The sequence below is a fragment of the Corapipo altera genome, unplaced genomic scaffold (assembly GCF_003945725.1).
Source record: "Corapipo altera isolate COAL_440 unplaced genomic scaffold, ASM394572v1 48b, whole genome shotgun sequence".
In the NCBI taxonomy this organism is placed as follows: domain Eukaryota; kingdom Metazoa; phylum Chordata; class Aves; order Passeriformes; family Pipridae; genus Corapipo; species Corapipo altera.
This window is the reverse complement of record NW_020884884.1, coordinates 9,760,725-9,775,942: the sequence shown is the minus strand read 5'-3', so window position 1 is coordinate 9,775,942 and position 15,218 is coordinate 9,760,725. Positions and strand designations below refer to the sequence as shown.

Below are 15,218 nucleotides of genomic sequence, written 5' to 3'. Positions count from 1 at the left end.
GGACAACATAGCATTTACTCAGCTAAAAATGAGATACAAGGTATGAATTTATCATCAGTTGTGTTCCAAGAGAAAACTGAATGGCTTTGGTTTGGACTGTATTATTTTTGGACTCCATTTTCATAACATTTGAGAAGCATGTTTTGATGAACAAAATAAATGTAAAGCAGTCCTGGGAACTCTTTAATTATATAAACTCAAATAAAAGGCAAAATCACAAACAAAGAGATTACAGATTAATTTTCTCTTGGCACCTATAAAGCACAAAAGTACTGCAAAGTAAGTTAATATGTTTTCTGAAGTAATTAGATTCTTCTACAACGTTTATTTTAGCCCTTAATCATACCTGCTTTTCCTTGAATTTCTTTAAAGGTATGGTTGAATGAGAATATTTAAAATAACAAATGGAAAGAAAAGTAGAGCAGAGAGTATGGGTAAAAGATTTAAAAAAAAAATTGGATATGAAATAAACAGGCTACAAGTCAAACCAAAAAAAGTTCAACTTCACTCTGTATTTCCATAGTATTTTCTGACCATAAATGTAACTACTATAGTGGAATACAAAATGCCTGTCTTAATATCTCTATGATTCCAGTCTCACCTCTCAACTTTCTTAATTGAGAGTCTCCTACACACTTTGTGTCATCAAAACTGAACACCAAAAGCAATCTCTTTTCTAGTCTTTGTCCCTATCACTATCTGGAGAAGTACCCTTGTCACTTAAACTAGAAATCTTGTTCCACCTCTCTCATTCCACTCTGCTAATTGTGTCCCAATTTGATTTTTCATCCTTCTTGACATTCAATATAGACACCCTTTAGCTGCACAGTAAATCCTTCTGACTAATACTTCACACTTTATTCTGACTATTGCCATAGATTTCCCTCGTCAAAGCCATTCTCTGATTTTTAGTTTTATTTATATATTTTTTTTTGTTAACATCTGACCATATAGTACGTGTACTCCCTGCTGGTTTACATTTGCCTGGTTTTAGATGTTATGAGTTCCACTGGATAGAAGTTCTATATTTTGTTTCTGTCGGAATATCATACATGTTTTAAATTGGGAAAAGCAGGGCAGATGTTCAGAAGCACCAGTAGTAGTAAACTCTAAGGACATAACATTCAATCCAGCTCCTTTTTGTGAAGGTGTGATTAATGACCAAGACCTTCCTACTAGTAAGACCAGATAATCTTGCCAATCAGTTTTGATTTAACAGATGACACTATACAGTCTATTACTTGTTTAGATGTGGAATAATAGCATTGTTAAGGAACAAGCTTCTACGTAAACCCTTTATGAAAGTTAGACAGAGAAAGACTTTGATGTATTGTTTACAATAATCATTGTGTAGCTCTTAAAAGACTTTTTAAAAATTGTTATCAGTCATTAACCTGTCTGTCCTTTGTTTGTTTTCCAATTAAAATCTCATTAACATTAGATTGCAGTCTAAAGACAACCCATTGATAGACATAAGGCCATGTGCAATTATCACTGCAATTTGAGGAATACAAACTTTTTTTTTTCCCTTTCAAACGAATCCTACCAGCTGGGGGACCCAATATGCAGTTCAGCATAGCCTCATTACTGAAATATTACAAAACAAAAATAAGTCATGCAATCTGTCTCCTAGTTTCAAAACTGAGATGGGCATCCATGACACAAGTCTGAGAACAAATCCTTTCACTACTGTTTTTTGTCTCTCAGTTCATCTCTTACAATACTTAAAATCGTTCAGGAAAGCCAGTGAACATGGACTCCTCAAGTGAAATGCACATTTGATAAATCTTAGCATCCTACTCCAACAATCATTTTTTCCTTCATTTATGTTTTCGTACAATTGGGTGTGAATAAATTCTTCCTGATCCTCACTAGTTCCCTAAACTAAGTTTTTTGTGTGAACACACTTTTTTTCTCCCAATTTCAGAAAGTTGCGTTTGAATTAGATTTCTCCAGAGACCATTGAAAATATCAAGGAAACTAATATGTGTTTCCAACATGTATTAAACTTAAATGCAAAACAGTTCATATTCTAGTAGAGTACTGTTACATAATAGAATGTGTTTAGCCACTAAACTTGTTGCAAAACAAAGGTCAAAGATACAACTTTTATTGCACAAGAAGTCAGGTAAGTATATCACCTTGGTATGCTCTGTAAGATGATACTTTATTCATATCATGCATGTATGGAATTCTTTTCCAACTAGTACAAAAGTGTGATTACTTAACTCTATTTAAACAGGATGCTCAAATAGTTTGTTTAAAATTACCTAAAACTACAGCAACTGTCCCACCCCTCAGAACTTAAATAAACATTTCCTGCTTCTGATGGAAATTGCACAGGCATACTGTACACAAAACTATATGCAAGCCTTCACCGCCTGGAGCCGAAGACTAACCAGGATAGCAGATTCATTTTCCACAATCCCAGCATTAGGAGGGACAAATATAAAACCAAGAGAAAACCCAGGTACAACACTAAGGAAAACAACAAAAAGGTCCCTCCTGTTCATGTGATTTCTTTTTGAAGTTTACAGTAACAATCTCCAACAGGACACTACCACATTATCTGTCTCTCATTTCAGTGTTTATACTCATGGCTAATTGTGTTGTTTTTCCTGTTTTGTACCAGGGCTTTCATGGAGTTCCAAATAAGAAGGCAGCAATTTCTATGAATCCCACATTTCTTAGAATAACTGCCCTGTATGTAGGGACCACTATCATAAATTTCACATGGGATATCTGAATTTTCCACTTAACACAAAATGCATACATTCAGATTTTGTATTAGAGGATTTTTTTGTCAAGCAGACATTTGAAATTTCTCTCCAGCTGGTGAATACTATTATAGGTAGGGCTTACTGCTCACTTTTACTCAGCTTTGTATAGTACTTAATTTCAAATCCATTTTTTTTTTACCCTTGAAAGAATTACCTCACAGTTAAAACACAGACCAGAGAGAGTCAGAGAACCACACAAAACTGGATAAAGAAGTCTTGCAAGATCATCTAGTTTATCCCACAGCTGACAGGCAACATCAGCTGTACCTAGCCAAGGGGAAAAAACCTTTTCAATGTTGCCAGGCAGTCTCTGGGCACTATGAGCCAGCGGTCTAAAACTGTGAACCTGAACAGCTCTGCTGAGTGGACTCCATTTGGCCCACAAAGACCTAGAAGCAGGAGTCTCTGCTAGTCTGGTCTGCTGGAGGGCAAGTGGGTTTGTCTGCACTCCACTGCTGTAGAGTCTGCCAGAAATGCTCTGCTCCCTTCTCAGTCCTGTTGCCAGCAGCAAAAGCCAGTAGTGAACAGTATTCCTTGAACATATTCTGCCTCACAGGTCAGAAAATTGCATCAGATACTGAAATTAATCTGATCATCTCTTAAAAATCACCACTGATAAGCACTCCTTGACCTCATTTGGCACCCTATTTCAGTACTTACAGAAAATACCACTGGGAACTCTTTTCACTGCTGCAAATCATTTGCATTACTTCTTATGCTGACCTTACCCAAGATATCCATTCCTAGCTGTGTTGGAAGCTATATAATACCTTTAGAGAAACACTTCCATGCTTTCCACCTTTGCTTCTTATGCAAAGAACTGCTTACTGTTTTTTCTTGATTTGACAAAACCAACTACAAAATATTTCTATTTTGTTCACAGAGACCTCAGATATTACGTTAGCTGAGAGCCTGTGGGATAAAAAACCCTTGCAGAGTCTTGAGAATGGTTTCAAAAATAGGTGGTCCTTCTTGAGACACTAAAATAGCTCTTAAAAAACCCTCTCTACCCCATCAGACCATACCACGTGCAGAGCCAGAAAAAGCTACAAATGGAATGCAACTGGATTTCAAACAGTGCTTTCAGAATCTGTACAGAGCTTCTCAAAACCTTTACTGTGCATTACTGTAAAGACTTGCATTGCAGCCTTTAGTCATCTACAATGTGAGCTGCTGGAAAGGGTTTTTTAAGCAAGATGTTTGTCTGAGATCTTTATATGTCATAAAGTAGTCTTGGTATGTCACTTCTGTCATAGGAGATTTATGTTGCCTCCCTGTGGAATATCAATGGATACTGGAACAGAATGGGATTCTTAACATGTGTTTCATGCCCCTCACTCATCCCATAGTACTATTAAACAAGGAAAATATGGCTATTGTTATGAACATTGAGATAAATTGGCTGACTGGGGTGGGGGACTTACTAAGTGTCAGCAGCAGGTCACAGAATAATGGAAATTACAAGTTAACAATTCAAAGCAGGAAACATCACCCAGGACCTTGTGGACATCACCTATTCTTTCAAAAAACTTCAAGGGATGATTAGATTTTACCTAGACTGGAACTCAAGAAGAAAGTTTTATTTAATGATTTTTCCAAAGACATATCCAGCAATACCCTAAAACTGTCCAAAATGAAGAGAAACCAGCCTGCCCCAAACTCCTAGAGAGTGAAAAAATATGTCATTTGTTTATCAACTGAGCACTAATACTTGTAGAAAACTTTAGTTGATTGCTTCAATTACTGAAAGACTCTAATCCCACATTACTGTGGCAAGTAAAAGTCACTGACATTAACATCACTTTGGAAATGTGACCATAAATGTTGGAATATGAGAAAGTATGAGAAGTTATGAATAAAAGCTGCAATTAGACTCTGCAACTAGCAATCATATATACATCAGAGCTTTTTCCTGTGTAATTTATGAACACCTGATCTTTGAATAGAGTTTTCCTACTGTTTTTTCAGATAATGAATTCTGACAGACTACTATCTCACCACATTTACTATGCATTGGATTAGTTGGTGTATACAGGCTTATACCAGGTCTAGTAAAAAGAAAATATGGTTTAAAATTTCATTAATCCTGTTTTTTTTTTTTAAATGAAGTTTAGAGTAATTCAGTGTAGCACAGAAACAGCAGGTGGAGAGTTGTCAGCTTGCTCTCCACAGAGCTGTCATTTTACCCACTGAGAATGTCACAAAAAATTCTAGCTCCAGTTAAGTTTCTTGACTAGACAGAATTTCACATTAAGACCCTAAAATATTATCATGTGAGTTCATTTTTTTAGTTCCTTCCCACTTGAAAAAATAATTACAGTTTTCATTTTTGTTCTTCTTGGTCACTAATGGATAATATACCTCATCCCTATGTGAATGTTTTCTGTGACACCTGTAACATAATATCTAATGTTCTGACACAGTATCTACAGGGCTTAGTGGTGAGATTCTCTTCAGATCAAATGGAGTTCAGATCAGGATTAAAATTTTAATGCTGTAATATGTGGAATTTATTAGCCAAGGGCATGCAATGAAAATGCTGAAAAAATTCTATGCGTATGCATTTCATCAGCTCAATCCCCTACCATTTAACCTTAGAAATGAACTGAGAAAAAAAGGCTTCTAATTTTGGGGAAATCTTTAACTCTAAATTATTATTATGTGTTCTGATAGATTTTTTTTTGAGTCAGTGCAAATCTTTTAGTCTGTACCAAGCTGCAGTGTTGGCAGCCATGAGCTCCACAGTGAGCTCAGGGAAGGTGTGCTGCTCCCTGGGCAGCAATCCTGATCCCTGCCTGCCCCCTGAAAGCCCAAGCAAGCCCCAAAAGCAAGGACCCAGAAGTGTGCCAGCTGGTGTAATACACTCCTTGTGCCCTTCCTCTCATATAAGTGAGAAACACAACTGGAATCCTCTACAGAAATGGTGTGTTTTGTAGTTCTAGTAACTTCAAAAGGGGTATCAAGTAGGAAAAGCTTCTCAGGCCATTTCCCTAATACCTTCATTTGATGACAGATAAGCTGTGAAAAGCGCCTTTTATGAAATTCTTTGATCTCATCTTCTTTTGGTGTTGTTTGGAAAAAAGAACTGTTCTGGTGAGATAATTTTAAAGACCTCTCATTTAATGGCCTGATGCACATGGTAGAAAATTATATCAAGCCTGTAAAATGTCATTATGCAGAAAACATTATAATGTGCAGGCAGTTATTAATATTCCTTTGTTCTGATTCTTACAGGAAAAATATAAACACTGTCTTCCAAATAGAACTAACTATAAAGTTTTTGAAGGCACCTCAGCACTTCTAAGAACAACTTTTAACCTGTTTACGTTCTCCTGAGGAGCTTAGATAGAGATGGCACGTGTCCTAGATGCCTCCTCAGCCCTTAGGCTGGCTCTGGTACCTTCCTTGTCTTTATAATTCCTGTTTTCTTATGCTGTTTAGGCATCTACCTTATGTCTTTGAGCACACAGGGAAACACATCAGATGCTACAAAAGTAATAAGGAACACTCTGGGGAATGCAGCCAGTTGGTCCAGCAGCAGTGATATCTGTAGGAAAAGGAATCCAGTTAAGAAAGATAATGAAAATGATGGGACAAAATACTCATCCAGCAACCATTTGCAGAGAAATTATCAGGTATTGCTAAAAAAACCCCAACCTGAAGTAATTAGCTGAGTGGGCAAATTGTTACATCATAGTCATGATATATCGGCAACTGTGCTATCGTTTCTAGGAATCTCATCAACTGACCAAAAGGCAGAAGTTGTCTTCTCAGATTTACCCAAATGGCAGTTGTGATCCAGGAGGGAACTACAATGTCTTTACCAATGAGTAACTTGTATAAAAGCTATCAAGAGTTGTCTGCTGAGATACGATTTCTAGTCACGTATATCAGGACCAGGCACACCGAACCAAAACAGGCAGACTACAGCAGAAATACATGAACATGATTTATATTTAAGTTTCACTGTTCACATTTTCAGAATTTGTAAGAAAAGAGAGCACAAATGTATAGATCCTTCCACTCTCCTCATGCAAGAATAAATTCTTGTCCTTGCATTAGCCTGTGAAAGAAGAGTTATCTTGCATTACAGAATTTAGTACTAGGAAAATCTGCACCCTTTTCCAGCTCAAAACTGTACTTGCCCATGAACAGAACAGTGAACATTGTAGAAAGAAAGAATGCAATGAAAACAGGTACAAAAAGTTATTCAAACATTCAATATGTTGTATTGTAAGTTAACTCGGCTAATAGGAGCTTGATGTGAACATCAGTGCATTTATTAAAAAATAAGTAAAACAGAATTCTCCAAAAGCTTCCAAACTTCTATCCTGTAATGTGGGAATGAGTGTTGGAAAACAGCTACAGCAGCTTCATTACATACTGCCTAGATATTCTATCTATGATGTTCTATGTGATAGAGAAACATTTGCCACCAGATGTTCTTTATCACTTTTAAATTGTTATTGTTGCTAAATGAAAAAGAAGGATGGTGAAAAGACTGGTATTTCCCCTACAGCAATTTTGTTTTTCTGAAGAAGAGTCAACAAATGAAACTCAGAAAACAAAGTATGAGCATTAAAGAGAGGGCTTTTACCAATTTCTTATTCTGTACAAACTTCTTATTCTGATAATTTCACAGCCTGTAGCTAGCTAGCATCTCCCTTACATTCATCAGCAAGTCATTCATAACTAACGTTTCCATCAAAGTGCTCCTTTGCGTATTCTTTGTACTTCCTTACTCTTATAACCAACTCAATCAATTTGCACTAAGGGAAAAAACCTCACAATTATTTATTGATACACCCAGCAGCACACAGTATCTTGTAGTCAGCAATTTTACACAAGTTAGACCACCATAAAACATTCTCTGGCCTTGTTTTAAGACTTGATTTTCTAACTTTTGTACTTTAAACCAGGCCACTGACTCCTATGGGACATTCTGTAAGTGTTAAGAAATTGGTTTATTTATACTTTTAGAAAGTTCCTCCTAGGGGAGGACAGGGAATCCTGTCCTCCATTCAAAAGAACGAGATGAATGAAGTCTTTGGCAACATAAATATATTCACTACCAGAGAAACAGCTCTTCTCTATTATGTGAAGCGTTTCAGTAATGTTCCCATGTACTTAAAAACAAAGGTCAGCCAGTGACAACAGTTGGTTCTAGCTCAACAACACAGCAAGAAACTTCTCCTGCACTGTGATCATCCAGATGGAAAATTTATATGAGATACTGTCATATCAGTTCACAAACTATGCCCTGGATACCAGAAATAACTAAAAGTCTAGAGTTTACTTGAACATGATGTTCTGAATAGAAAAAATAATTGCATTTGTACTAACAAAACCTTGCTGAGGATTTCAAGTTCCTGAAAACGAGACATTAGCATTGAGTAACTGTGCCTCTGCTCACATGAAAGAAAAACAGCAGAGTATGTTTTGCAGTCTTTACCAAAGAGACATTCTTTTGGCTGAGCCAGAAAAAATTAATTATGACACCAAAAATAGAGGTGTTGCTGTTCGAAAGTAAGTTAAGGAATGTTTCCATTTACAAATGTCTAATTCCAGATTTTTATTCAGGACCCCTCTTTTCTTACAGTTCATAGTACTGTGAGAGGCACATTAACATGCTGATGTTCATTTCCTCAAACTCAAGCTCAGTCATTCAGATGAGACACACAGAAAAAAAAATTGATGTCAAATGTATACTATTATTAGTTGTAGTAAAATACCATAACAAGACCCAATGACAGACCAACTTTCCATTGATACTGCACTTAGTAATACAGACTGAAAGCTTCTCTGCACACGTACTTGGTATATGCCAAAAAGGGATGTAATTAGGATGCACAGGGAGAAACAGTAAGACAAATGGTCATACAAACACTGACTGCAGCAATGACAGAAGAGATGCTCATCTACACCTAGGGAAGTGTTTCCTTCATTGAGAAAGGATAACACAAAGGTACCACTGAATCAAGCTATTTGAGAAGAGAGAGACTAAAAGTTGCTAACTTCATGGCTGATGCAAGGCCAAGTGCAAAACTGTATATCCTCTCTTTGTCTCCTCATATACTACTTTTCTTACTCCTAGGCTGTCCTAGGTAACAGTTAACATAAGTTTCATCAGGTAGTGATATTGTTTCTCAAGATTTTCTGTGCTCTTCCTGAAGCCTCTCCATGGAAACACGACAACAACAAAATTCCCTTGTCATGAGGAGATGGAGGTGAGTACGAAGAGCAGCTCTAGGACTGAGCTTCTACCCTGGGTAAAGGTTCTGAGCAAATCCCTGTGCAGCCGCTGTTGCTAAGCAGAAACCAGATAACCTGCTCTGCTGGAGAGTGGCTGCCAGAGAGGGAAACTTAACCTTCATATGCTCTCTCCTGTGTCTCTTGTACACACTACTATTCCACTCACAAACCCAGTGTTTCATGCTCTGATTTGCTCTCATGCAGGAAAAAACCATACAACAAACCCACAACAAAAAGGGAGAATGAAAAAAGACCAAAAAAGTTAACATTAAGCATGATTGATACAAATTCAAATAGATACGTCTACTTCAAAATAAGTAATATATGTACAGATTCTCCTACTCAGTAAACGGTAAGAGGCCAGAATATATCGTGCTACCACATCAACTGATACAGCGAGATGAGGACCATGACAGACTAACTCAATACAAGACTTTCAGATGAGGTGAGCACTGTCACCCTCTGTAGTCTCAAATGTAGCATTTAAACTCCCTTTGCACTTACAAAATTGCTACTGAGAGAGTTCAGGGCTCTGAGGGCACTTCGAGGCTTCAGTGTCCTTTCTTAGTCTCCCCTGGGGAGGGACAACCCCTCAACGCTGCCTGTGGGAGCTGCATTTTGGACCAGCTCAGTGCTGTAGGGGTGCACATCTGGCCCTGGCTCCTGAGCAAGCAAACCCTGGACCTGTTTTATACCCTCACCATGCTGGGGGCTGTTGATGGACACCCTTACCAACAGACAGTTCTGCTTGTCACATCTGGACCCCACGGGTCTGCACTGGTTGGTGAGGGTGGCCTGGGGTGAGTCACCCTCAGTACCTGGTGCTCAGACCGGCCCTTACTCTTGCTGACAGACAGTCCATAACTATTTCCAAAGGTATGAACAATTTTAAACCAATGGTGATTAAATTTATACCCCCATAAGAAGGCAATTAATGTTGGTACAACGTGCCTCCCAGGAATTTCTGGTACAGATGTTCTCTCTGAAGCACAGGCTGTCCCCTGCATGACTTAATCACTAGCCAGGCTGCTTCTGGGAAAGAGAAGGGAGGGATAAATGGCTTACTATGCAGATAGCAAGTACCTCAGAGGTTACAGATGAGGACTTTGCTCTGGACTGAGTAAGGCTGAACTCCCTCTAAGGCTCAGTAAAATGTTAGTAGGTTTTAAAACCGGATCAGCAAGTTTCCCTTGAAGCAATGACCAGAGATGGCATCAAGGGATGCCATGAGGACATTATCAGCAGTCACTGACCTCTGACTTGGTTAAAGTTTTTGTGGTATCAGATTTGCACTTGCTGTTGGAGCAGTGTATGTATGGAAGCTTCAGGTTCCATATATTCACTGGGCATCTTAAGTGCACACTGAAGCGTGGTTAATTGAAAACATCAATCCTGTAAATAAATGCTTGTATGTGGATATAATTGCACCTTTTGAATACACATTTATTTTATTGATGAGGTCTCCAAATTAAGTTTGCTAGCTGCTCAATGAACTTCTAACTTCCCTTGGAGGAAAAGTTTTGTTATACACAGAAAACACAGACTTCAACTTATCTACTGTGTCTATAGTCTTTTTAAATTATCTAGAAAACTACTTTGGTTTGTTTTTTAGTTGGTTAAAGGTTGAAAAGCTTTAAAGAACACAGCATTTATTGCAACATCAAAGATGATTACAGAATAGCCTGGCAGTTTACTTCTCTGCAGAATGCCCATAAAAAAGAAAGATGTGCGCATCAGGAATTTGTAGAATGTGTTGTGCTATAAGATAAACTGAAAAAGGAATGTGTATGTGCATGAATATAGTAAAGTTCCTATTTTGACAGTCACTGAAACAGCTTAAGTGGTAACACTTGTTTTTGTTAAATCTAGAAGGAAAGATGTTTCTGAAAAATACTTAAAGAGATGACAAAATGAATCCATGTCAGAAAAGTTTCATTCCAAGTTAAATAGAAAATGTAACATGCTTCAAGTCACAAGAGAGAGAAATTACAAGGTGGAAACATTCAATTTACACTAGATTCTTGGTATTTTTACAGTCACAAAATTTTCAGTCATCAGGTGCCATTACAAGCAGAGAATGCTACCAAACAGCTGGAACAAATTAACCTCAGAAGCTAAGACCTGGCCATGGTTCATGAAGTTTACAAACATACCTTGCTCAACAATTTCAGTGAATAATAGAAGTAAAATCCCCTCAAAACTACTTTTTATTTATTCATCTAAAACAAACGAAATGTAAACTCATGTAATGTAAACTCAAGTTCACATCAATGCTAACTTGCAGTAACATGCGCAGGATTCCTAGAGTGGAAGGTCCACTGCATAAAGGACAGCAACAATAAAAGTGAGATTAAAATAACCACAAAAATGGTGAATAAGCTAAATGTGGAACTGCTGTGCACCAAATCCTGCAATATTAGAACTGGGACATTGGTAAGTAGTAAAATGGGTCTTCACACAGTAATTAGAGAACTTCAGTAGTTTTCCGCTGTAGCTGTGGAGGTAGACTGTACCAGCTACTTCAAATATGAATTTTATGGACAATAGATTCATAAGCAGATACTAAAAGAGATAAGGCAGAAAAGTCCCTTTTAACATCCTTCTACAATTCTGGATGCTGGTGGAGTATGAATGGAAACTACACACCCTCTCTAAACCTCTCTAACCTCTTTTATTTTATCATGTCAGTAGCAACAAAATGGATTAGAAAGACCACTGATCCTACTTGGTAGAGCAGTTCTTAGTCTCACAGGTTACAAAAACTTTATATGATATATTTGTATACACACATATACAAAGACATTCAGAAAATGGAATTTAGGTGGCAATCTATCTGAAAAATAATTGTATTATTATAATATTTAGTTTAATAGAGTCAGAAGAAGGAGTCAAAATATGATTGCAGCAGCTTGAAAGAAGAATGACATCATAAAACATAAGGGTCATGTTCATTCTCATTTTATTTTGGAAAAAAGACTGCAGATTACTATGCTTCAGGCTTTCAGGCTCTGAAAATTTTTTCCTTTAGGATTCATGAACTAACATCAGCATATGAAAATATATTAAAAAATAAAAAAATATTTGGAAAAACCAAGAATGAACAGGAGCTGCGTGTATCAAGCCTTCCAACTTGGTAAAAGAATTTAAAGGCCTTTTCCTCTCCTTTTACCTAAGAACTGTGACATCTGCTAATGTGAAACAATGCAAATCAAATGGAAAAACACAGTGAAAAAATTCCATTAATTAACCACAAGCTTTCATTAAAAGCCTGTGCTTTAAAGAATGTAGTGGGATAATAACAAAAAAAAAATCTCCTTTAGAATACCATGTTGTGAATGAAACTCATTATTGTTCCAAGCCTCCAGTCAGATGGATTTATAGACTCTGCATCAATTGAAACAACAATTTGAGTAGATTTGACTGCAGAATGGGACTTAATTTTTTTTACTATGTCTTTTACCTGTACGTATTTTCTGATCACACTGAAATACTCAGAACAAAGCCAGAGATGTACACCCACATAAATGTATTGATTTCAACCTGCAGGTTAAAACAAACAAACAACCCCTGCTCCAAAACACCAAAAACCTCACTACACAAAAAAACCCCCAACCAAACCAAAATCAAACAAAACCACTTAGTCTTTCAAAGTACAGGTATTTATGTCAATTGGAGCTTTACACAGATTCACCTCATGCATTGAAATATTATGATTGTACAGGATTATCCTCCTAAGAGAATACTTGAAACTAAAAATGGCAGAGGAATATTCTAAAGTAATTTTACAAAAATGCATAACCACCAAAGTATTTTTAAAAATGTATGCATTTTAGTTTTGTGAAATGGGATTGCCTTTAGCTTCTTATTGTTCATTGAAAAAAAATAAAGTTGAAACTGACTCACAGAAGCTCAAATGCCTTTTAGACAAAAAATGTTACCATACTCCCATCAGGTGGGCCTTTTTTTTTCATTCTAACTTTAAAGCCAAACAAAACATATTTCTATGTCTTCAGTGAGCAGGAATAAAACAATAAAATTATTTCAGCTGCTGGAGTTCAGGAAGTAAAACAAAAACATGATGCCAGAGCAAGAAAGAACACTCCCAGTTTTCCAACTCTTTTTTTCTCTTTCTATATTTATTACCCTGCTGCTAAATTAATTACTTAGCTAGAATCAGACCTTCATTAATATTTAATAAGTAATTTTTTAGGATGATATTGCTTTGTTAGCTTCAAAGTGCTTTATGGTCAAATCATTTGAGTCATGTTCTTATGAACGTGAAGTAAGTCTGTGAGCAAGGGCACAGACTGCACTCAGGGATGTGTATTTTCTGAGAGTATGTGCAGTGGTTTACATGTTGCATTAGTGCTGACATTCTACAGAATATGAAGAGATTTTAAAACTAAAAGCACAGCAGAAGGGAAGGTCTTCAGTCTGGCAAATTCAATCATAAGACACCCTAAGCAGCAAAGCAGCCATCAGAACGAGGATGGTCCCTCCACTCAAAGCAGGAAATAATTCCTTTATTTGAGTGTCATTTAAAGCATCATTTTTATGTCCTGCCTAGCTGTTTAACATCACAAACAATTTACTACTCCTGTGGAATCTTTTCAGACTCTTCATTTTCCAAGTCATTTTAGTTTTTGGAATCGGTACAGCAGTGAAATCGGTGCAGTGGGGTGAATTTCCAGTTTAGGGCAAACTAACAAGGAATTAGAGCCGATTAGCAGCTTCTTTTGCACTTCTCATATTATCCTTACTTGTAACTGAGACAGCAGTCTTATTCTCACCAAGACATAGTGACAAAACAACTGCTTTTACTAAACATTTTAAATTTTAAATCCTGGAAACTCCACATTCATAAACCATAAAAACTGCAAAGTAGTTAATTTTGATCCAATGTCAACAATATAATGCCCCACAGCCGACTGAAAGCAGATGCCCTTCTCCTCCAGCCACCGAACTTTAGTTAAATCCATCCTGCCAGAAAAAGAGTCTAAGTGTAATATCAAAGGTTTCCCCAAGAGCCCTAAAGGCAGTCTGGTAACAATCACTAAGGGTCCATTTACCACTTGGTGATTGCAGGAGTGTGTTATTCTTCATCCTACTCCTTCTAAGGCCTCAAGGCAGCCACTTCACAGTGAGCAAACCAGGGATCTCAGACTTCCTCAGGTCTGTTACATGAGATTCTACTGTACCACAGAAATAAAACCAAACCCAGGAAGATGCTATTCAGGCTCACTGTTATTAAATGATGAAAAAAAAATCCACCTAATTATACAGAAATTAGAGGATATGATGGCTAAAATAGAGTGAGACAGGTTAGACCTGGTTTAAGTAATCTGCCCTTCATTTTTTCTAAATTCTGTGTTAGCCAGCACGGCAAGTCTTACCACTTTTTCCCCGGTGAAGCTTAAAAGTTAGCCCTTTCACCTTACTTAAATGCAGTCTTGTTTTATTGAAAAAATATTTATCATCCTGGACAGTGAATTGGTAGCTTCCAAGTGCTTCTTTCCATCACAACACAATGAGTTGCTGGACTTTTGCCAGTGATCTTGGCTTATGGAGGGACAAGGCGCTTTAACTTCGGACAGGGGTGGCCATGGAAGTGTCCTGAGTTGCACTGTGCTCTCTGCAGCTTGCGCTGTGTTCCAGTGCTGGTTTATTTATGTCTTACCAGAGCAGAAAACATGCAAGTTTAAGTAAATTGAGGTCAGAAGATGCAGTAAGCTTCTACAAATCTAACTCCTACATGGTTATTAAGTTCTTGGCAAGTTTTTAGTAATATGATCTCATATAAAAAAAACCCCAAACCCTATTCACTGGTATGAGCAAGTCAAAACTCTCTTGAATCAATGGATCTGTGATTACATGGCCCTGCCATGAAGCTGATATATTGTGTTTAACAGTACTGGACACTGACCAAGTAAACTGCTATAGTACTGGTACTTGATACTATTGTCTGTGTGCAAACATCAAGCTGAATAGGACAAAATACTGACTCAAGCCTTTATACAATACATAAATTGAAACTTCCTTTGAAGGTTAAGAAAATTATTTTTTCTGTTTTTGCTACTGGTTGCTCTTATTAATCTGAAAAGGACTGGCAGCTGTTACACAAGATAAAGAGTTGCAACACAAGATAATTTTTTTCTAATCTAACTAGACAGAGAAAATACTCTGACA

The 15,218-nt window shown here is 37.1% G+C and overlaps 1 protein-coding gene across 2 annotated transcripts in view; it reads right to left on the bottom strand.

Annotated features, from left to right (window-relative positions):
• PRKCE (protein kinase C epsilon) overlaps positions 1 to 15,218 on the bottom strand; it is a 287,390-nt gene that overhangs the window by 61,047 nt on the left and 211,125 nt on the right. The window lies entirely within an intron of this gene.